We start from the raw sequence: 23536 nt of genomic DNA on the forward strand, positions 1-23536 counted from the left end.
GAAATATAACTACCGACCCTGCAGAAATTAAGGAGATAATGAGAAGATACTATGAGCAACTATATGCTAATAAACTAGACAACTTAGATGAAATGGACAACTTCCTAGAAAAGCATAAACAACCAACATTAACTCAAGAAGAAATAGACGACCTCAACAAACCAATCACAAGTAAAGAGATTGAGTCAGTCATCAAAAAGCTCCCAAAAAGGAAAAGCCCAGGACCAGATGGTTTCACATGTGAATTCTACCAAGTATTCAAGAACGAATTAGTACCAATCCTGCTCAATCTCTTCAAAAAAATTGAAGAAGAGGGAAAGCTACCTAACTCTTTCTATGAAGCCGTCATCACCCTAATACCAAAACCAGGCAAAGATACTACAAAAAAAGAAAATTATAGACCAATTTCTTTAATGAATATAGACGCAAAAATCCTCAACAAAATACTCGCAAATCGAATCCAGCAGCACATTAAAAGAATTATACACCACGACCAGGTGGGATTTATTCCAGGTATGCAAGGCTGGTTCAACACAAGAAAATCAATTAATGTAATACACCACATCAATAAATCAAAGCAGAAGAACCACATGATCATCTCGATTGATGCAGAAAAGGCATTTGACAAAATTCAACATCCTTTCCTGATGAAAACACTTCAAAGGATAGGAATAGAAGGGAACTTTTTCAATATGATAAAGGCAATATATGAAAAACCCACAGCTAACATCACACTCAATGGGGAGAGACTGAAAGCTTTTCCTCTAAGATCAGGAACAAGACAGGGATGCCCACTATCACCATTGCTATTCAACATTGTGCTGGAAGTTCTAGCTAGAGCAATTAGGCAAGAAAAAGAAATAAAAGGCATCCAGATTGGAGAGGAAGAAGTAAAACTTTCACTATTTGCAGATGACATGATCCTATATGTAGGAAATCCAGAAAAATCTACAACAAAGCTACTAGAACTAGTCAATGAATACAGCAAAGTAGCAGGCTACAAGATCAACACACAAAAATCTGTAGTGCTCCTATACACAAGTAATGTGCAACAAGAGGAAGAAATCAAGAAAAAAATCCCATTTACAATAGCAACCAAAAGAATCAAGTATTTAGGAATAAACTTAACCAAGGACACAAAAGACCTTTACATAGAAAACTATAAGAAACTGCTAAAAGAAATTGAACAAGACCTAAAAAAATGGAAGAACATACCATGTTCATGGATTGGAAGACTAAATATAGTTAAGATGGCAATTTTACCTAAACTGATTTACAGATTCAACGCAATACCAATTCAAATCCCAACAACTTACTTTACAGAAATAGAAAAACCAATAACTAAATTTATTTGGAAGGGTAAGGTTCCCCGAATAGCCAAAAATGTCTTGAGAAAGAGGAGTGAAGTGGGAGGTCTCACACTACCTGACTTTGAAGCATATTACAAAGCTACAGTGCTCAAAACAGCATGGTACTGGCATAAGGACAGATATACTGATCAATGGAATCGAACTGAGTGTTCAGAAGTAGACCCTCACATCTATGGACAACTGATCTTTGATAAGGCAGTGAAGCCGAAGCAACTGGGAAAGAGCAGCCTGTTCAATAAATGGTGTTTGGAGAACTGGATATCCATTTCCAAAAGAATGAAAGAGGATGTCCATCTCACACCTTATACCAAAATTAACTCAAAGTGGATCAAAGACCTAAACATTAGCACCAAGACCATAAAACTCTTAGAAGAAAATGTAGGGCAATATCTTAAAGATCTTGTGAAAGGAGGTGGTTTCTTAGACCTCACGCCCAAGGCACGAGCAACCAAAGAACAAATAGACAAATGGGATCTCCTCAAAATTAAACACTTTTGTACATCGAAGGACTCTGTCAGAAAAGTCAAAAGGCAACTTACACAATGGGAGATGATATTTGGAAACCACATATCAGATAAGGGTTTAATATCCCGAATATATAAAGCAATCCTGCATCTCAATAACAGAAAGACAATCCAATTAAAAAATGGGCAAAAGACATGAACAGACATTTTTCTGAAGAGGAAATACAAATGGCTCAAAAGCATATGAAAAAATGCTCAACTTCATTGGCTATTAAGGAAATGCAAATCAAAACCACAATGAGATATCATCTCACACCTACCAGAATGGCCATTATCCAAAAAACAGAAAATGACAAGTGCTGGAGAGGATGTGGAGAAAGAGGCACACTTATTCATTGTTGGTGGGAATGTAGAATGGTGCAACCACTCTGGAAGACAGTATGGAGGTTCCTCAGGAAGCTAAATATAGATTTGCCATATGACCCAGCTATTCCATTGCTGGGTATATACTCAGAGGAACTGAAACTTAAGACACAAACAGACATTTGTAAACCAATGTTTATTGCAGCATTATTCACAATAGCCAAGAGATGGAAACAGCCCAAATGTCCATCAAAGGACGAGTGGATAAACAAACTGTGGTATATACACATGATGGAATATTATGCAGCTGTAAGACAGAACAAAGACATGGATCATGTAATAATGTGGATGAACCTTGAGGACATTATGTTGAGTGAAGTTAGCCAGAAACAAAAGGACAGATTCTGTATGGTCTCACTAATATGAATAGACATTAATGAACAAACTTTGGGAGTTAAAAGCTGACAACACAGGCGACCAGGAGATAGAAAGCGGGCAGAGATCAGCCATTTGATGCTGAAGGACTACAGAATGTTTAGGATTGATTGCATAGATCCAGAAATAGATAGCATAATACTGTGTGATGGTAGCACGGTATTGTAAGTACACTGAACAAAGATGTCTGTGAGTAAAGCTGAAAGAGGTGGGATAGGAGAATGTATGACACCAGAGGTAAAGATAGACGATAAAGACTGGGACTGTATAACGTGGCAAAAACTGGAGTGGCCAATGACTGTTACTAAATATACAAATATAAAATTGTTTTTGCATGTGGGAAAGCAAATGAATGTCAACCATGTAGAAATTTGAAAAAGGGATGGTATTCAGGAAAAAACATAATCAAAGCAAACTGGAGTCTATGGTCAACAGTAACATTGTAATATACCTCCATTAAATGTAACAAAGGCAATACGCCAATGCTAAATGTATATGAGAAGGGGATATAGGGGAGTAATATGGGATTCTTGGTGGTGGTGTTATTTGCTGTCTTTAGTAGTATATTGTATTTTATGACATGTTATTTTTCTTTTTATCATTTTTTCTTATTGCTAAAAAAAAAACACAATTTTTCTTGTAGTAATCAGTATGTTCAAATGCTGATTGTGGTGATAAATGTACAACTTTATGATGATACCATGAACAACTAATTGTACACTGTGGATAAATGTATGGTATGTGAATATAACTCTATAAAATTGTAGGAAAATATACATATAGCAGTAAAAGTGTTGGAGAAAACATGGTGAGAGGGATGATACCTCACTAATATGGACTAACTACAATGTGTAAACTCAGAATTGAATCTTAGAACATAGCCTAACGTGGACACAATAATTGTAATAGTCCCTAGATTGTAAGCTCTTACAGCAGTTAACTCTATCCCTGAATTGTAAGGCCTACCTCTAAACTTTAAGATGCTGATCCCCTAGCGTATGTTGTCACAAACATTGGGACTGGCAGTTTGATGTGCTGAGCCCTCAAGCATGGGACTTGCCCTTAGGAAGCTCATTACCACAAAGGAAAGTCTAAAGCTGTATGTAATGGTGCCTAGGAGTCTCCCCCTGAGTACCTCTTTGTTGCTCGGATGTGGCCCTCTCTCTCTCTAACTGAGCCATCTCAACAGGTGAACTCGCTGCCCTCCCCCCTACGAGGGACCCAACTCCCAGGGTTGTAAATCTCCCTGGCAACGCAGAGTATGACTCCCGGGGATGAATGTGGACCCGGCATCGTGGGACTGAGAGTATCTTCTTGACCAAAAGGGGGATGCAAAATGAGACGAAACAGTTTCAGTGGCTGAGAGATTCCAAACAGAGTCGAGAGGTCACTCTGGTGGACATTCTTATGCACTATATAGATAACACCTCTTAGGCTTTAATGTATTGGAATAGCTAGAAGTAAATACCTGAAACTACCAAACTCCAACCCAGCAGTCTGGACTCCTGAAGACAATTATATAATAATGTAGATTACAAGGGGTGACAGTGTGATTGTGAAGACCTTGTGGATCACACCCCCTTTATCTAGTGTATGGATGAGTGGAGGAATGGGGATAAAAACTAAAGGACAAATGGGGTGGGATGGGGGGATGATTTGGGTGTTTTTTTCACTTTTATTTTTTATTCTTGTTCTGGTTCTTTCTGATGTAAGGAAAATGTTCACAGATAGACTGTGGTGACGAACGCATAACTATGTTATCATACTGTGGACAGTGGATTGTATATCATGGATGATTGTATGCTGTGTGAATGTATTTCAATAAAACTGAATTTAATAAAAAAAAAAATAAATGACAAATAGGGTGGGATGGGGGGACATGATTTGGATGTTCTTTTTTTACTTTTTTAATTCTTATTCTGATTCTTTCTGATGTAAGGAAAATGTTCAGAAATAGATTGTGGTGATGAACGCATAAGCTATATGATCATACTGTGAACAGTTGATTGTATACCATGGATGATTGTATGGTATGTGAATATATTTCAATAAAACTGAATTAAAAAAAAAATAATGTCATTGAAAATTTCCCCAACCAGTGTAAGAATACATTAAGATGTTCAAATACTAATGGAAGTGGGTGAAAATGGGAGAAATAGTTTTACACATTCCTTTTCATTAGATATTTGACATTAGATTAAATTAGATTAATATTAACAGTTGATGAAAGATGACGTTTCTTCTTTATTTGCTTTTTAAAAAAAGTTTTTTGGTTTTCTCATATTTCTTCAATTTTTCTCCCGTTTGAACTATATCATTCTCCATCTTCATACTTATTTCTCTCCTATTTCTTTTGCATTCACTTTTTTCCTCTCTAATTTAGGCTTTCTTTCCAAATGTTCCTTCATCTACTTTGGTTTCTTCTTTTAGTTATGTAACCATAACCAGTCAGAGACCACTACTGATCCTGAAGATCATTCTATGGTCATTGGCATGTGGTTGTAGAAACTCTTCAGAAACCCTGACCTTGCTGGTACTTTCCATTAACTATATTCTCTTGAGTTATAGTGATTGAAGTGATTGAATGTAGCTTTTGCAGCTCTCCTTTTAACTCCACAAAGTTCAAGTCTGGCTCATCCCAACGGACTTTTCTTCTTAGCTCCGAGTCATCATGGACTTTTTGCCCTCCTTAAAGGCTGTTTTATACAGAGGTGGATGGATGGATAGTGGGTGGTCCAGAGGTATTTTGGCACTTAAATTCCCATCCCCATTCTTCCCAATGTCTGGGCAGTAACCCTGTCATCACTCACCTCACTCTTTTCTCAGCATCTTATTTTTCAGGTACAAATTAAAAATACCCTTTTTATGGCAGAATTGTCTAACATTTGTAAACTAAATGCTAAGCCATCTTTTGCCATTGATATTCCTACCTTGCTTGGTTATGGAGTTTTTATGCCAGATGTCAAGGATTTTTTTTTTCTCTAAGCTTTTCAATGTTGAGATTTACAAATTGTTGATAAACATTGGGTTGGTAGATGGATTGATTTAATCTGCATTATAAGCTGTAAAGTTTCCCCATTATTATGCAGAATCCATGCCAGAAAGATCTGTTCTACAGAGGAAAGAAAATATTTGTGAAGGAAACAGATGGTTCTAAGATAGAGCAAGATTGAGCCCACAAACTTTTCAGAAATCACCCACCAGGAAATTTAATATGAACCCCCAGAAAGATTTACTTTCACAGGGAAGATAAGAAATAAAAATGAAAATTGTTAATGGGGCTTACTTCATTGGTGAAAGAATGGGTAGGAAACAAAAGAACTTTAAGGAACCAAGCAGTATTTAGAGGATGAAATTATTTAACAGGTAGTAACAATTTAAGATTTCATTTCAAGGGCAAAATTCTGCACAGACCTTAAATGAATTTTTAAAGCTTTAGAGCTAGAATACTGGTGAATCTTAGGAGTTTCACTTAGTTGCTTTTAGCTAAGATCTAAGAGCCAGGATGAGCCTAAACTGTTTACATGCATCATGAAGTGCTTTATAGATGAATGGCCTGATCTGCTGCAAGACTAGGCCATGTTCACTGTTGTATATTTTGCTTATTTATTGTTTTTTTACAAGTTTTAATACACTAAATCTTTGTATTAAAAGATGTGAGTTATAGGGTGCTATAAAATTACCCAGCTGTTCTCAGAAATGTTTTATGTTGAGTGGGTATTTCTTTAATCATTTAGAAAAAGTTATTATCTTACCAGGTCAAAGAGCTTTTCCTTGTGTTTCTCATGACAGGCTATTGAGCTGTTGATGCCCATAAGATGCATGAGTTGTTTTTTTTTTTTTTTTCATTTGGTGAGCAATACTAGAGTTTAGTGTCTGAAGAATAGAGTCATATACACTTAAAATATCCTGTTGTAATAATTTCACTACCAATTTTTCATCCTGTAAGCTGCTTCACATTTTCCTGATAAATTCTAACATAAAAGTATTTTGGTCCAGTTCCTTTTTAACTGTAATCGCTTGTAGGATAATGTAGCATTCGCTCGGTACCATGTGGAACAGAGATTCTACAACACTCTTATTGTGTCTGCTCTCAACCTATGGGGCACCTCTCTTTCCCCTTAATATTTTCTACTCTCAAAATCTCTCTGTTATCTGCCTTCAAATAAGTACTTGTTCTCTGACTTTTTTATATTTTGAATGCATTTTTAACCTGAAATTCAGCAAAAGCTATATATTAAAGGGAAAAGAAAATACATGATGTGTCATCCATTAGTAAACTGAGTCCCCTAAACCTAAATTGTATTAGATAATTTTAAACATAACACAGCAATGTTCTGTAACTAGCATTTATATTTCCTGTCTTTAAATACAAAGTTTATGCAGAAAGTAGGATAATTAAATTAGAAATTCTTTACGGGAAGGGAAAAAGCCTAAATACTGTCATCAATGAAACCATAAAAATTCAAGGAGCAAAGACCATATAGAGGTCAAGGGAGATGGAGCATGGGTCATGGGGAGAAAATTCCCCAAAGAATCATATTTCAGACAATTACTGTTTCCATAAAACCACCTCTGGGCACATTCCTAAAGTTCACCTCTATTTGCTGTTTCATGCAAAATCCAGGATTGGAGAGGCCGTAGCATATGATAATAATATTATTACCTCCATTGTGCAGACTTTTTAATAATTTTCAGAATCCTTCCCTATTTATTAATCCTATGATGCCAAGTCATTGAAAAATCTCAGAGTAATACTTTGCAGATCCAGTCACATTCCTCAGAAGTGGATACTGATCTTTGTTTTCTCATTTTACAAACAGAGAAACCAAGGCACCATTGAAAGAAGTGGAGCTGAAAGGGGAAGTCAGAGAAATGTTCCCATGCCCAGGACACAGGTCAGTGTTTCCATTCTCTATTGTTAGGATGCTTCGCTCTAGTGCTCTCCTTCCAGGCACTCCCTGAATACCCGTGGATCTCCAGGCCTGCTGCCTCCCTGAAGTATGCTTTGTAGGATGGGTTCATTCTAATTAAAATGATTTTGCTGGGCATTCTGGCCTGTCTGTTGGCAGAATTTCATGGGGAATTTGTAATAAGATGATTGCCTAAATGGTTATTTCTGTTTTGCTTTTCTGACCTCTGAGGGGTATCACAGAGGGAATCATTACCAAAAATACCGCGTGATGGAGAACGAATCTGAGAGGCACTGGAAAGGAATGCAGCATTAAAACAAAAGGACTTTCAGTGCTTCTCAACTGCTTTCTGATTTGTAATCGCTTTTCAGTGGCTTCCAGACAGCTGCAAGTCCCAGTAGCTTTACTGTGTGGCTGTAACATGTTTGAATGGGTTGCATGTAATTCTGTATGTGAAATGTGGGCTTTCCCGTGCCCAAATGAAGGTTATACTTCTATTTTGGAATACTGGTGATTCTGAATAAATAAATTAATTTTGGATTTCATGTTTTGTAACTTTAGAAAAAGCTGCTGTGTTTACACTTTCTTTGAATCTCATAGAACTCTACACAGTAAGATTACTTACCAAGTGTTTTTTATTATTAATTAAAATAAACATGTGTAACCAGAATTTGGCATTATGGCAGTGTTTACTGAATGGCATTGTGTTTTAAGAGGTGGAATGGAAGTTATAAACACTCAAACAATTGAAAATATTCAGATGTCATGTTAAGTCTTCCTTACTGGATTAAGTTACTTGTTTTATAAACATGTAAGCCTTAAACTCTTTTGGCTCCCTTTAGTAAATTTAAAATAAACCAAACAAATACAGTGTTATGTATCTTCCACAATATATAGAAAAAATGTGTAGTAGAATAGTTTTCTTTTCCCCCAGATCTCTTAGTTTTTCACAATCATAAGGTTATCCACGCTCATTTTAGGGAATTTTCAAAATGGAGAGTAGAAAGAAGCAGAAAAATGTCACCTGTAACTCCTACCTCTTATCTCACCACTCATTGTCAAACATTTTGGCATAATGGTATCATTCCTTCAATTTATTTTTTTAATGGTTGATATTAAGGTAAATATTTTATTTTGATCTATTTTTGACATCACAGTACTTTACAATAATATTAAAGATTCTTCATAAATATCCTCTTTGGTTGTTGCATAATAGTGGTTATGCTTAACAGGGCATCTTTGAGTTGCTTGATTAATCTAAACATAGTTTAAAATGGAAAACTGTTTGGAATATGTGTTGTTATCCTTAACCTGTCTGAAACCACAGCATAATGGTTTCCAGTAAATACTGGAGTCAAATAGTCTCAAGTTCGAAACTGGGTTCTGACACTAACTTTTTTAGTTTGGCAAGTTCTATGTCTCTGAATGTCAAAAATCTAGTCTGAACAGTGGCAACAACATTGGGTCTACTTCACTGGTTTGTTCAAAGGATTCAAAAATAATATGCATAAAATTGGTTTCCTACAGAAGCAGATATTTTATGAGTAGAAATGTAAAGTTTCAAATTTTCTCCATTCCATATTCCCAACTGTGCTGGCCTGAATCTATCTTTCTTTTCAATATTTGGAGCAGTTTTCACTACTCTCTAGTCATTTTCAGGTATTAAAAAGTCAGTAAAATCCAGTTGAAATCTTCAATCTTAACTTTTCTCCCCCAAGTTCAGGCTTTCAAATAATGGTGGTGGATGTTAAATGAGGAGTGGTCTACATTTCTCCTAATCCAGTTTGGGAGAAGGGAGAAAGGATCAGAGCAAAAGACAAAGGTTATTTGGCTTACCTTGGTTTTGGAACAGCTTTCTCATGCTCCCTCTCTGGCTAAGGCCTCACTGAAGCAGTAATTCAAACACTTGTGCTGGTAGCGGGTGCTCATGAAAGCTTCTCACTGTGTCTGTAGGATTTTCCTCCTGAGAGTTTCTTTGAGTCTGGCACAACCTCTTTATTCCTCTTCAGCTCCCACCAATGGGTGGCACTTGACAATTTCTTGCTTCTGGTAATCCCTCGCCTGGTGGGGAAGAACTCAGTTGAGGGTGAGGAGAAGATACTAGCTAGACAATCTTATGTGGTAGGGGTAGCTTTACAGGTGTACAACGAGAGAAAAATCCCCAGTGATCCACTTCCAAATGGAGACAGTCCAAAGAACGTGAAAAACATTTGGAGTTTGAAATCTGTCAGAACTGACTTTCAACCCTGGCTCTATCACTTCTACTTTCTGGGTATATGACCTTTAGGGTATTACACAAACCCTCAGGTAGTCAAATTCCTGAACTTCTTACCTGCAATATGTAAGTAATTACATAAGGATTAAATGATATGTGATATTCCAGTGAATGTCTGTAGCTTCCTTCTTCCATCCCCAAGTAGGCATGCAGACTATGTATTTCCCTTTTCTTTCTTTCCTTCCTTTTCTCCCTTTTCTCCCTCCCTCCTCCATCCCTCCTTCCCTCCTTTCACCCTCCCTCCCTCCCTTCCATCCTTCCTTCCTTCTCTTCTTTCTTCCTTTTTTGTGTATGGGTTGTTGGAGGAAAAAACACAGAGAAGTAATTATATACATAGGTAAATAACATGGGCAGGGGAGATGCTAGGCGAAGAGTGAGAATATCATTGTTCTATAATAGTCAATCATTCACATTTTATGGGCCCCAGACACAAAACATGCCGTGACTTTACTGGAGTCCAAAACTATATCTTTCTGGTTTTAATGGGTTTTCATGATTGGGGAGGTGTACAAAAAGAAGAGTTTTGTCCTATTTAACCTGTCAGGATGTAGTTGCAAGATCAAAGGAAAGAGTGGTATTTACCTCAGATCAGAAGAGTTCAGAATTCATTTGAATAAATTCATAGATAGTCATATACAATTTTCAAATGATTCTTAAAGCAGTTTGTCATTTTTCTGGTTAACCAAAATGATGTGAAAATCATAATCCTTTATTCATTCACTTTAATATTTAAAACAAATGTGTATGGAAGAAGTTTGAAATTAAAGAATGAGAATCAAGTACCTCAAATTCCTAGAAAAACAGTAAGGCTTGTATTAATTGCTTTCACAATCCATATTTGATAGAACAATCCAAGCTGAATGATATTTCTAAGTTGCAAACATAACTGTATAGGCAATAAACTTTAGTATTTTCCTCCTAAGGGGAAATATGTTGAGTAGGTTTAATATAATTTTTGCATTGAAAAATAAGAAAGCAGTGGGGGAAGAACTGAAACGGAGGGAAGTTGTTAAAGAGAAGAGAGAATTAACACATAGCTGAAGCACTGAAGCTTTAAGTTAAATACAAATGATTTTTAGACTGAGTTCTAGGATACAAGGCTGATAGTCATAATTGCCCAGCTGTTGTTTGGAGAGTTCAGCAGCTGCACATAAGTGACTACACAGATAGGGAGTTTTTTTCTCTTCTTCAATTCTTATGTCACTCTGGGTAGTGGGGGATGTTAATTTACCCCTGAATAGAGGGAGGAAAAACAGTATTTTTCTTAGAGATTTAAACAAATCAAAGAAGCAAAGGAATCAACTTATCTTGACAATATTTTGTTGAAATATTGATTCAAAAACCAATTAATTATACCTGTCTTATTAACATCATTCAGAATAGCCTGTCTTGATTTTGAATTGCCTTAAGCTGTACAGATCTTAAAAAAATATATTCAGTTGTGCTTTCTTCCCCTCCAGTGACCTACTGACAAATTGAAAATGTAGTAAGCATATTTTTCCTTTATTTAAAGCAATCAGTACTTTGTTTCCTGCAGTCAGTGCAGCATTAAATATTAAGATGTAAGTGGAAGGCTGCTTTAATTAAAAAAATTCAGTGGAAATTGTGAAATAAGCTTCATATCTGAATTTTAGAGCTACAAGTCTGGCATATATCATAGGATAAGTGTTACAAATAAATGTAATAATTAATGTAAAGGACTGGTCTGTTGCAGAGACTCACATCTCTGTAGTCCAAAGATTAGAAGACTTTAAGATACCATCTGGTTACATTCTTGAGGTCCTTTTACACTTAACTGTTTTTGGATTTACTCCATTATAATTTCTTTAATTCTTTAGATGGAACCAAACACAATTCAATTTTATTTCATCTAGCAACTTTCTCTTTCTTCTAATTTGAAATTGATTTAGAATTATTCCTGACTATTCTTTTTTCAATCTGCATATAGTTTTGTCTTCACTGATTTTTAAATGCCATTTACAATACTTAATATTTATTTAGGTTCTTTCTAAATGTTTTAACTATTAATACTGCAAACATCTTTGCAATGAAACTGATAAACAATTGTTGAGCAATTGTGTTGGAGATGGCACTTTGCACTTTACTCATAGTTATCTCCATTAATCTGCCAGATGACCATTGAAATTGTTATTAATATTATCCCCAGTTTGCAGGCGAGAAAACTGAAAAGCATAGATGCTAACTTCAGTGAAGCCATCGAGCTGGAATATTGCAGAGCTAGAATTCAGACTCTCTTCTCTTTCTGAGGTTACTTTTTAATGTCAGAGTGCCCTATGATTCAGTTCTGTTCCCCTCTGTTCTCTCTCTGTTTGCTTCGTTGACAATCATTCTCATTCCTTGCTGTAAATATTAATTATGAGATACTACAATTTATTTATCTAGATGTGACCTCTCTTGAAACTCCAACATCATGTATGCACTTGTCTGGTTGATACCTCTTCTTGGATATGGAGTAGGCATCTCAAACATAGCTGGTCAAAACAGAAGTATTGTTTATTAACCCTCACACCTCACAATCAATTTCTTCTGTAGTCTTTACCACCCAAGTCAGTATCTCTATCTTCTTTCCAGTTGCTCAAACCAAAATTATTGGTCTTTATTTTGATTCCACTCTTTCTCTCTTTCCACATCTAATCAATCATCAACTATTATCCGTGTTACCCTTACAGTATATTCCACATGCCCTCACATCCCTCCATACCCCTTATTGCCACCCTAGTCTAAGCTGTCATCATATTTCAGCAGTTTCAGATCAGTAGCCTTTAAAGGGGTCTCCCTGATTCCCATACTGCTCCCATACAATCTATTCTCAATGCAACAGATAAAGTGATGACTCTAAAACAGAAATCACATTATAAAACATGCTTACAGTGGATTCCCATTATAAACTCCTACCCATTACCCGTCTTGTGTGAATGACCCTTTTTGTCTTTCTGATCTCTGCTTGAATGACACTTCCTCAGGGATACTGTTACCTCACCTCTTGATAATTTTTCTTACATGTTTATTCCCCACCCCCCTTTTTTTTTTCACTACAATAGAGGTTCCATGAGCCAAGCACCTTGCCTGTCTTGGTTATATCTATAAACCCAGTACCTGGCAGACAACAGGTACTTAATAAGTATTTGTATCAAACACACACACCCAAAAAGAAAAATTCCAAGTTATCACACTCTAAAATTCAATCTTTTAATCAATATGCCTTTTGTCTATTGTATACATGTTTGCATATTTTCTTAAAAATGTATTTCTAGAGTTGATGTTGTTGGGTCAAAACGTAGTCACGTTTAAAATTTTGATAAATATTGTGGAATTGTCTCTTAGAAATTTGGATCAATGAACAAGACTTTCTATTTCTCTGTTCTGTCACCGACACAGGGTATTGTTAAGATTTTTGTTCAATTTTTGCTAATCTGAAAGACAAACAAATGGTATTTCAGTATTGTTTAAATTTACATTTATTTTATTACTACTGAAATTAAATATTTCATGAATTTAAATGCCATTAACATTTCTTTTATTAATTACCTGTTATATCCTAGTGTCTATTTTTCTATTTGTTTACTTTTACTTTTGATAAGTGAGAGCCCTTTCTATGTCATATATATTTATAGTGCAATCTATAAAGTTTTCTTTAGTTTCTTTCTTCAGTATTATTCCAAGAATCTTTTCCCACTCCCATATTTTAAGCTTATTAACCAATATTTGTTTATTTCTTTTAAAGTTTTAGTTTTTATATTTAAAACTTTTATTTGCCCAAAATGTGTTTTGGTGTAAGATGTGAGATAGGGAACTAGTATTTTTTTAAATAGATAGTTTGTTCTCTTTTTTACCCTTACTGTTCTTTTTCTTTCCACCATCCATTTTTTCCTGCTATTATTGTTCTTCCCACCATCACTTATTGTGTAATTAATTTTTCTCTCAACTTTTTTTTCATATCTAAATCCCCATACATATGTGCGTCTATTGTTGGATTCTCTATCCTAGCATATTCCGAATTTTGTTTTATGGATGATGATTTTAGGAATAATCTTTTGAAGGATTTCATGGTCACATAAGTTTGGGAAATTTGGGGTTTTATAAGTTTAAACAGATTTCCATAAAGCAATTCCTTTGATTCTTTAATATGCTAAAATTGATTGCAAGTTTCCAAGAGATAGATAAGGAAGGTAGTAATTTTGATGAATATTTGTCTATGGAAACCTTTTTGAGAAACATTTCTTTAATGCATATTTTGGGAAGCCTGATCTACATTATTGTTTTTATCTTCTTTTTTTTTAATTAGAAAAGTTGTAGGTTTAGAGAACAATCATGCCTAAAATACAGGATTCCCATATACCACCCTATTATTAAAACCTGTCTTTTTTATTAGTCTGTTTGCCCACACCTTGGCCAGTTGCATGATCTTTTAATTAATGTATTTTTATAATATATTTTATCATTTGATAAGGCAAGTTCCCTCTCATCAGTGTCCTTTTTTTAGAATGCACGAGATTTCTTAAACAGCTTGCATACCTCTCACAGAACAGAACATTATCTTTACTCAGCTATGGGGGAAAATATGTCATGAAAGTTTCTTACTTCTATGAGAGAGATGTTTGCTGATGTTTTTCTTTCTTATCCCTCCCCACCTCTCCCCACCCCCATACACACACACACACACATTTTCTTCTCTAAGTTTAGAGAAAGCAAGATCTTGGACAACAAGGAAACTTTCCAAAGATTAACTATGGCTAGTCTGAGATTAGCCCAGATAATCTAATTAAGAAACAAAATCTCCTGGTGACTGAGAAGAAGAAGTTAATCAGTAAGAGATAAGCAGATAATTTGATAATCACATTCCTGAATGTTGTGGATGAGCTAGCAGGATTCAGAGTTGGATAAAAAGAAATAGATTGATTAGTGAGACAGATGTCACAAGTAGATCTTAGCCGTTTTTTATTTTCCAAGTTGTCCTAAAATTATCTTTAAAACCTCAATAAAATTTAAAATGTTTAAAGAAAATTGTGCTTTTGGTTTAGTAAAAAAGGCAAAAAGTTGATATTGAGAATAGGTAGACTTAGCTGGCAAAGCACCTCCATCTGATAGCTTAGAAGAAAGTATGCCTAAAGCTTAAAATCTTACTTCTTGTGCTGTATGCCATTGACAGAATTAAGACCCTTAAGGTCAATTTGCTATAGTGGAACAACTCTGAGCTTGGATAAAGAAAATGGGTCTGAGTTTTGACCCTGTAGCTGGTTGTGTGATTTTGGACAAGTCACTTAAACTCTTTAACCTTCCTTTTTTTAGGGCAGAGGTAAACTGGTGCTGGCTCTCAAGAGAGAACATATTCTATCTCTTCCCAACTTCCTATTTAGTGACATAGTGGTGGTAACTCGAAATTGGCCATGGTGGGAACTTTTGCACCATGGACATTGACAAAGACTACACATCTGGGCTTTTATTTATTTTTGTTGTTGCTGTTTTTAGTTTGTTAGTTTTTATTTTTCAGAGATGCTACTTACCAACATATTACTGTCTGTAATGCATACCAATTTCAAAGAATTATTGGGAAAATCAAATGATTTGATAAATATGGAAGAACTGTATTAACTAATAACTCTACCTAACTATAGGCATTGCATTTAACATCATGGTTCTCTCTTTGGAATGTTAGTAAAAACTAAAACACCCACAATTGTCAGTCATTCATCTTTTGCTAATTCTGCAGATGTTTTAGGTACTTGCACATATTTTTTGAATATTTTACGTAGTTGCATATAATAAGTATTTTATACATGTTTCCTTTTATATTGACGTGAAAAAAAGTTTGTTTCTTTTATGCAGTAGACTTCTGGAAATTTCACCTAATTATTTGACTCAGGCATGGAGAACTAATTAGAAAAATAAATCTGATGCTAAGATCAAAATAAATTCTGGTGCCAAAGCATTTTAGATTTTTCAGTCTGATTATGGACTATGTGATGCCATCCAAAAATCTTTGGGTTATGTTCCCAACTGCTTTCTGACTTTGACCACTCTGGGTATCTAAATAGAAAAGAAAGGGGCTGTTTCAGTTAGGATACCACATGTTCTCTTCTATAGTGGAAAGAGTGTTTAATTCAGAGTTAGGAGAAGTGGGTTCTAATCCTTCCATGATCTTAATAAGAGGGTGGGGAGGAAAAGTAATATGAGGTAAGTTTTATCTCCACTTCGTAGTGCCAGAGCTAGCAACATTACCCAAAGTATATGCTCTCCATCCCCTACTCCTCTCCCCTTCTAGAATTCCAGAACATACCTTGCACAGATTAAGTGTTGGAAGGGTCTGGTTATGTAGACAAAAAATATTAGTAAGTTTGAAAAATATAAGGTAATCAGAAATTTGTGAGAGATCTTTACATTGAAAAGGCGGAGGCCATGATGAAATTACCTGGTTCAGATATCCAGCTGTGGTAACCCCATACTGATTGTATTTTATCAATTTGAAGATAATACAATTGCATCCAGAAACTCCCTTCTTGCATTATTGGTTTGAGATTTCCTCTAATTTTATTTATTTTATGTAGTTATAAAATTGATTTGTCATTTAAAAAATCAACCTCATTTCCTGTAAACAGGCAAGTTGATATCTGTTGCATTATAATTTGCTTAAATATGCCTGAGAATGAAAATATTACCAGTATGTAGTTATGGACACTTTATCCTGATTAGGCCATCCTGCTTAAAAAAAAGGACTAATTCACTGCTCTCTCTTGGCATTTGATGGGTTAAATGTATTTTTGAAGGGTTACGTGGGCTTTTCATAAACTGACATTTCATTAACATCTCAAGGTTCTCCAAATTACTGCTAAAGTCAGAATCCTTAGCCACACTTAATAAAAGACAAGTTTCTTTGTCTCTTTTAGATAAAGCTTTGGCCACAGTTGGTTTTGTTTAAGAACTTGACCCTTAGCCAGACTAATGTTTTCATGCAAACAGGAGACATTAGTCAAAGGCCACTAGACCATTGAAAGAGAGAGAAAGAGAACCCAAAAAGGACTTCTGGAAGATGGCGGCTAGGAGACACAGGGCAGAAAAACGCCTCCGTGAAAAATACTAGATAAAAGCAAGAAAATGACCCAGGACACCAGTTCCAGTGATGCACCAGCTGGACAAGGTCTGCTAAATCCCCAGGGACCATGCACTCAGTGAAACCAGGAGTCTGTGTTCTGAAACGAGTGAGCGAACCTGCTGAATATCCACCAGCATGATGCATTGTAGGGAAACTGTGGGTTGGCATTTGGAGGCAGACTATTTCTTTTTTAAAAAACCCAAAAGCAGCTGTGGATATGGCAGCAAGAACCACCCAGGAATGGGCTGTGCCAATGCCTCAATATCTAGCTTGGACAATAGCCTTTTGTGCACCTGCTGCTAATTGTCTTGGAGCGAGGCAGGCAGAGGTGAGCCAAAAGGGAAAAATAACCATGCCCCTTACACCCATATTCCCAGTGGGCTGGAAATGCTCCTGCTCAGCGCCGGCATCACAGCCCAGAGCCACGCCAAAAAACCCAGTGTGACAGGAAGTGTTAACAGCAACACACACATGCCACAATATCGTGCCTTTCTTGTACCCACAGCTAATTGTCCTGGAGCTAAGAAGGCAGAGCTATGTGAAAAGGGAGAAATTAACACTCCCCATACAGCCATCCTTACAGCAGGCTGGGAACACCCCTACACAGCTGGTGGACCAGAACTTCCCTTGGGGGCTGGTGCTCACCTGGATGTAGCACAGCCTTCCTTTGGCAGAGGCCCTAGGAGGGCACAGCTTGGAAGAGGGACCCACTCGGAAATCCCAGGGACCATATGCCAAAACCAAGGACTTGTGGGTGAGCAGGAGAGACAATTTGTGGTGAGACTGAACTGAAGGTTTACACTCTTGCAACAGCTTTAAATCTCCAGGAACACCTGGGAGGTTTGATTATTAAAGCCGCCCTCCCTCCCTATCCATTCAGACACATGCCCCACATTCAGGGAGGACAGCACCGAACAACACACCCAAACTTGGTGCACCGATTGGAACTCCACAAGAATCAGATCCCCACACACCACAAAGACAAAGTTGGGGAGAACTGGCTAGAGGGGAATAGGTGGCTTGTGGATGCCACCTGCTGGTGAGTTAGAGAAAGTGTATGCCACCAAGCTGTAGATCTGACAAATTAGAGACATATCTTAACATAACCCTATCAAGTTAAGCAAATGCCAAGAGGCCAAAAACAACAGAAAATTTTAAAACATATGAAAAAAACAGATGATATGGATAACCCAAACCCAAATACCCAATTCAGAAGATCAGAGGAGATGCAGTACTTGGAGCAATTAATCAAAGAACTAAAGACAAACAATGAGAGCATGGCACAGGATATAAAGGACATGAAGAAGACCCTAGAAGAGCATAAAGAAGAAATTGCAAGGGTAAATAAAAAAATAGAAGATCTTATGGAAATAAAAGAAACTGTTGACCAAGTTAAAAAGATTCTGGATACTCATAGTAGAAGACTAGAGGAAGCTGAACAATGCATCAGTGACCTGGAGGAGGACAAAATGGAAAATGAAAGAACAAAAGAAAGAATAGGGAAAAAAGTTGAAAAAATTGAAATGGATCTCAGGGATATGATAGATAAAATAAAACATCCAATTATAAGACTCACTGGTGTCCCAGAAGGGGAAGAGAAGGGTAAAGGTCTAGAAAGAGTATTCAAAGAAATTGTTGGGGAAAACTTCCCAAACCTTCTACACAATATAAATACGCAAAGCATAAATGCCCAGTGAACTCCAAATAGAATAAATCCAAATAAACCCACTCCAAGACATGCTCTGATCAGACTGTCAAATACTGAGGAGAAGGAGCAAGTTCTGAAAGCAGCAAGAGAAAAACAATTCACCACATACAAAGGAAACAACATAAGACCAAGTAGTGACTACTCAGCAGCCACCATGGAGGTGAGAAGGCAGTGGCAGAGCATATTTAAAATTCTGAGAGAGAAATTTCCAACCAAGAATTCTTTATCCAGCAAAGCTCTCCTTCAAATTTGAGGGAGAGCTTAAATGTTTCACAGACAAACAAATGCTGAGAGATTTTGCTAACAGAAGACCTGCCCTACTTGAGATGTTAAAGGGAACCCTACTGACAGAGAAACAAAGAAAGGAGAGAGAGATATGGAGAAAGGTTCAGTAATGTATTGTTGGATTCAATTTGCTAATATTTTGTTGAGAATTTTAGCATCTATATTCATAAGAGATATTCATTTGTAGTTTTCCTTTCTTGTAATGTCTTTATCTGGTTTTATCATCAAGGTAATGCTGGGAATTGTGTAACTTCTCCCCTTCAGTCTCATCAAATATATAATTGGATTTAAACAATAGGTGTTATCTTATTAGGTTATTATGCAGGTTAAACCACTAAAAACATGTGATGCACCTACAACAGAGCCTAGTACATAATAAGTACTAAATATATATTTTTTAAACTATTGCTTTCTTGGAAGTAAATTCTACATGGTTACAATTCACTATTCAGTTACCATGTTGTTAGATTTCACTTGTTAAATATTTGTTTATGACTTTTTCTTTGGTGTTTGTAAAGTGATTCGCTTATTGTCTTCTTTATATATCCTGTTCTGGTCCACTTTAGGTATCAGGGTTCAGCTAACTTCCAAAAGTGAGGTGAATAGCTGTCCGTCTTTTTCTATGCTCAGGAAGTGTTTATCTAATATAGAAAATCATCTGGGCCTGGGACCTATTTTTGTATTAGTTATATATTGCTGTGTAACAAATTACCCCCCAAAACTTAATGATTTAAAACAACAAATGTTTATTACCTCATAATTTCTGTAAATCAAGAAAATAAGCATGGATCTCTCACAGGCTGAAATCAAAGTGTTGGCTTGGATTTCAGTCATCGTAGGGCTATCTAGGGGGAGGACACATTTCCAACCTCACTCACATGGCTGTTGGCAAGCTTCTTAACCAGATTAAAAGTACAGTGCCCCACTTTCCTTATTTCCATGGGCATAGATTTTTTTTTTTAAATCTTCATTTTATTGAGATATATTCACATACCATGCAGTCATACAAAACAAATCGTACTTTCGATTGTTCACAGTACCATTACATAGTTGTACATTCATCACCTAAATCTATCCCTGACACCTTCATTAGCACACACACAAAAATAACAAGAATAATAATTAGAGTGAAAAAGAGCAATTGAAGTAAAAAAGAACACTGGGTACCTTTGTCTGTTTGTTTCCTTCCCCTATTTTTCTACTCATCCATCCATAAACTAGACAAAGTAGAGTGTGGTCCTTATGGCTTTCCCAAACCCACTGTCACCCCTCATAAGCTACATTTTTATACAACTGCCTTCGAGATTCATGGGTTCTGGGTTGTAGTTTGATAGTTTCAGGTATCCACCACCAGCTACCCCAATTCTTTAGAACCTAAAAAGGGTTGTCTAAAGTGTGCGTAAGAGTGCCCACCAGAGTGACCTCTTGGCTCCTTTTGGAATCTCTCTGCTACTGAAGCTTATTTCATTTCCTTTCACTTCCCCTTTTGGTCAAGAAGATGTTCTCCGTCCCACGATGCCAGGTCTACATTCCTCCCCTGGAGTCATATTCCACGTTGCCAGGGAGATTCACTCCCCTGGTGTCTGATCCCACGTAGGGGGGAGGGCAGTGATTTCACCTTTCAAGTTGGCTTAGCCAGAGAGAGAGGGCCACATGTGAGCAACAAAGAGGCATTCGGGAGGAGGCTCTTAGGCACAACCATAGGGAGGCCTAGCCTCTCCTTTGCAGCAACCGTCTTCCCAAGGGTAAAACCTATGGTAGAGGGCTCAACCCATCAAACCACCAGTCCCCCATGTCTGTGGTCATGTTAGCAACCATTGAGGTGGGGTAGGCGAATACCCCTGCATTCTCCACAGGCTCCTCAAGGGGGCACTATATCTTTTTTTCCTTGTTTTTCTTTTATTTTTTTTTAACTTTCCCTTCTTTTTTAAATCAACTGTATGAAAAAAAGTTAAAAAGAAGACAAACATACAATAAAAGAACATTTCAAAGAGACCATAACAAGGGAGTAAGAAAAAGACAACTAACCTAAGATAACTGCTTAACTTCCAACATGTTCCTACTTTACCCCAAGAAAGTTACATAATATAGCAACATTTCTGTGAACTTGTTCCTACTATATCCATCATAAATCAACAGACCATAGTCATTCCTGGGCATCCCCAGAACGTTAAATAGCTTATCTGTTCTTCTTGGATTATTGTTCCCCCTTCCTTAATTGCTCTCTATTGCTAGTTCCCCTACATTCTACATTATAAACCATTTGTTTTACATTTTTCAAAGTTCACATTAGTGGTAGCATATAATATTTCTCTTTTTGTGCCTGGCTTATTTCGCTCAGCATTATGTCTTCAAGGTTCATCCATATTGTCATATGTTTCACGAGATCGTTCCTTCTTACTGCCGCGTAGTATTCCATCGTGTGTATATACCACATTTTATTTATCCACTCATCTGTTGAAGGACATGTGGGTTGTTTCCATCTCTTGGCAATTGTGAATAATGCTGCTATGAACATTGGCGTGCAGATATCTGTTCGTGTCACTGCTTTCCGATCTTCCGGGTATATACCGAGAAGTGCAATCGCTGGATCGAATGGTAACTCTATATCTAGTTTTCTAAGGAACTGCCAGACTGACTTCCAGAGTGGCTGAACCATTATACAGTCCCACCAACAATGAATAAGAGTTCCAATTTCTCCACATCCCCTCCAGCATTTGTAGTTTCCTGTTTGTTTAATGGCAGCCATTCTAATCGGTGTTAGATGGTATCTCACTGTGGTCTTAATTTGCATCTCTCTAATAGCTAGTGAAGCTGAACATTTTTTCATGTGTTTCTTGGCCATTTGTATTTCCTCTTCAGAGAACTGTCTTTTCATATCTTTTGCCCATTTTATAATTGGGCTGTCTGTACTATTGTAATTGAGTTGTAGGATTCCTTCATATATGCAAGATATCAGTCTTTTGTCAGATACATGGTTTCCAAAAATTTTTTCCCATTGAGTTGGCTGCCTCTTTACCTTTTTGAGAAATTCCTTTGAGGTGCAGAAACTTCTAAGCTTGAGGAGTTCCCATTTATCTATTTTTCCTTTTGTTGCTTGTGCTTTGGGTGTAAAGTCTAGGAAGTGGCCCCCTAATACAAGGTCTTGAAGATGTTTTCCTACATTATCTTCTAGGATTTTTATGGTACTTGCTTTTATATTGAGATCTTTCATCCATTTTGAGTTAATTTTTGTGTAGGGTGTGAGATAGGGGTCCTCTTTCATTCTTTTGGATATGGATACCCAACTCTCCCAGCCCCATTTGTTGAATAGACCATTATGACTCAGTTCAGTGACTTTGGGGGCCTTATCAAAGATCAGTCGGCCATAGATCTGAAGGTCTATCTCTGAATTCTCAATTTGATTCCATTGATCTATATGTCTATCTTTGTGCCAGTACCATGCTGTTTTGGCAACTGTGGCTTTACAATAAGCTTCAAAGTCAGGGAGTGTAAGTCCTCCCACTTCGTTTTTCCTTTTTAGAGTGTCTTTAGCAATTCGAGGCATCTTCCCTTTCCAAATAAATTTGATAACTAGCTTTTCCAAGTCTGCAAAGTAGGTTGTTGGAATTTTGATTGGGATTGCATTGAATCTGTAGATGAGTTTGGGTAGAATTGGCATCTTAATGACATTTAGTCTTCCTATCCATGAACATGGAATATTTTTCCATCTTCTAAGGTCCCCTTCTATTTCTGTTAGTAGAGTTATTTAGTTTTCTTTGTATAGGTCTTTTACATCTTTGGTTAAGTTTATTCCTAGGTACTTGATTTTTTTAGTTGCTATTGAAAATGGTATCTTTTTCTTGAGTGTCTCTTCAGTTTGTTCATTTCTAGCATATAGAAACATTACTGACTTATGTGCATTAATCTTGTATCCCGCTACTTTGCTAAATTTGTTTATTAGCTCTAGTAGCTGTATCGTCGATTTCTCAGGGTTTTCTAGATATAAGATCATATCATCTGCAAACAATGACAGTTTTACTTCTTCTTTTCCAATTTGGATGCCTTTTATTTCTTTGTCTTGCCGGATTACCCTGGCTGGCACTTCCAGCACAATGTTGAATAACAGTGGTGACAGCGGGCATCCTTGTCTTGTTCCTGATCTTAGAGGGAAGGCTTTCAGTCTCTCACCATTGAGTACTATGCTGGCTGTGGGTTTTTCATATATGCTCTTTATCATGTTGAGGAGGTTTCCTTCAATTCCTACCTTTTGAAGTGTTTTTATCAAAAAGGGATGTTGGATTTTGTCAAATGCTTTTTCAGCATCTATTGAGATGATCAATTGATTTTTCCCTTTCGAGTTTTTAATGTGTTGTAATACATTGATTGTTTTTCTTATGTTGAACCATCCTTGCATGCCTGGAATGAACCCCACTTGGTCATGGTGTATGATTTTTTTAATGTGTCTTTGGATTCGATTTGCAAGTATTTTGTTGAGGATTTTTGCATCTATATTCATTAGGGAGATTGGCCGGTAGTTTTCCTTTTTTGTAGCATCTTTGCCTGGTTTTGGTATTAGATTGATGTTAGCTTCATAAAATGAGTTAGGTAGTGTTCCATTTTCTTCAATGTT

This window comes from Choloepus didactylus, chromosome 13 (genome assembly GCF_015220235.1).
Source record: "Choloepus didactylus isolate mChoDid1 chromosome 13, mChoDid1.pri, whole genome shotgun sequence".
In the NCBI taxonomy this organism is placed as follows: domain Eukaryota; kingdom Metazoa; phylum Chordata; class Mammalia; order Pilosa; family Megalonychidae; genus Choloepus; species Choloepus didactylus.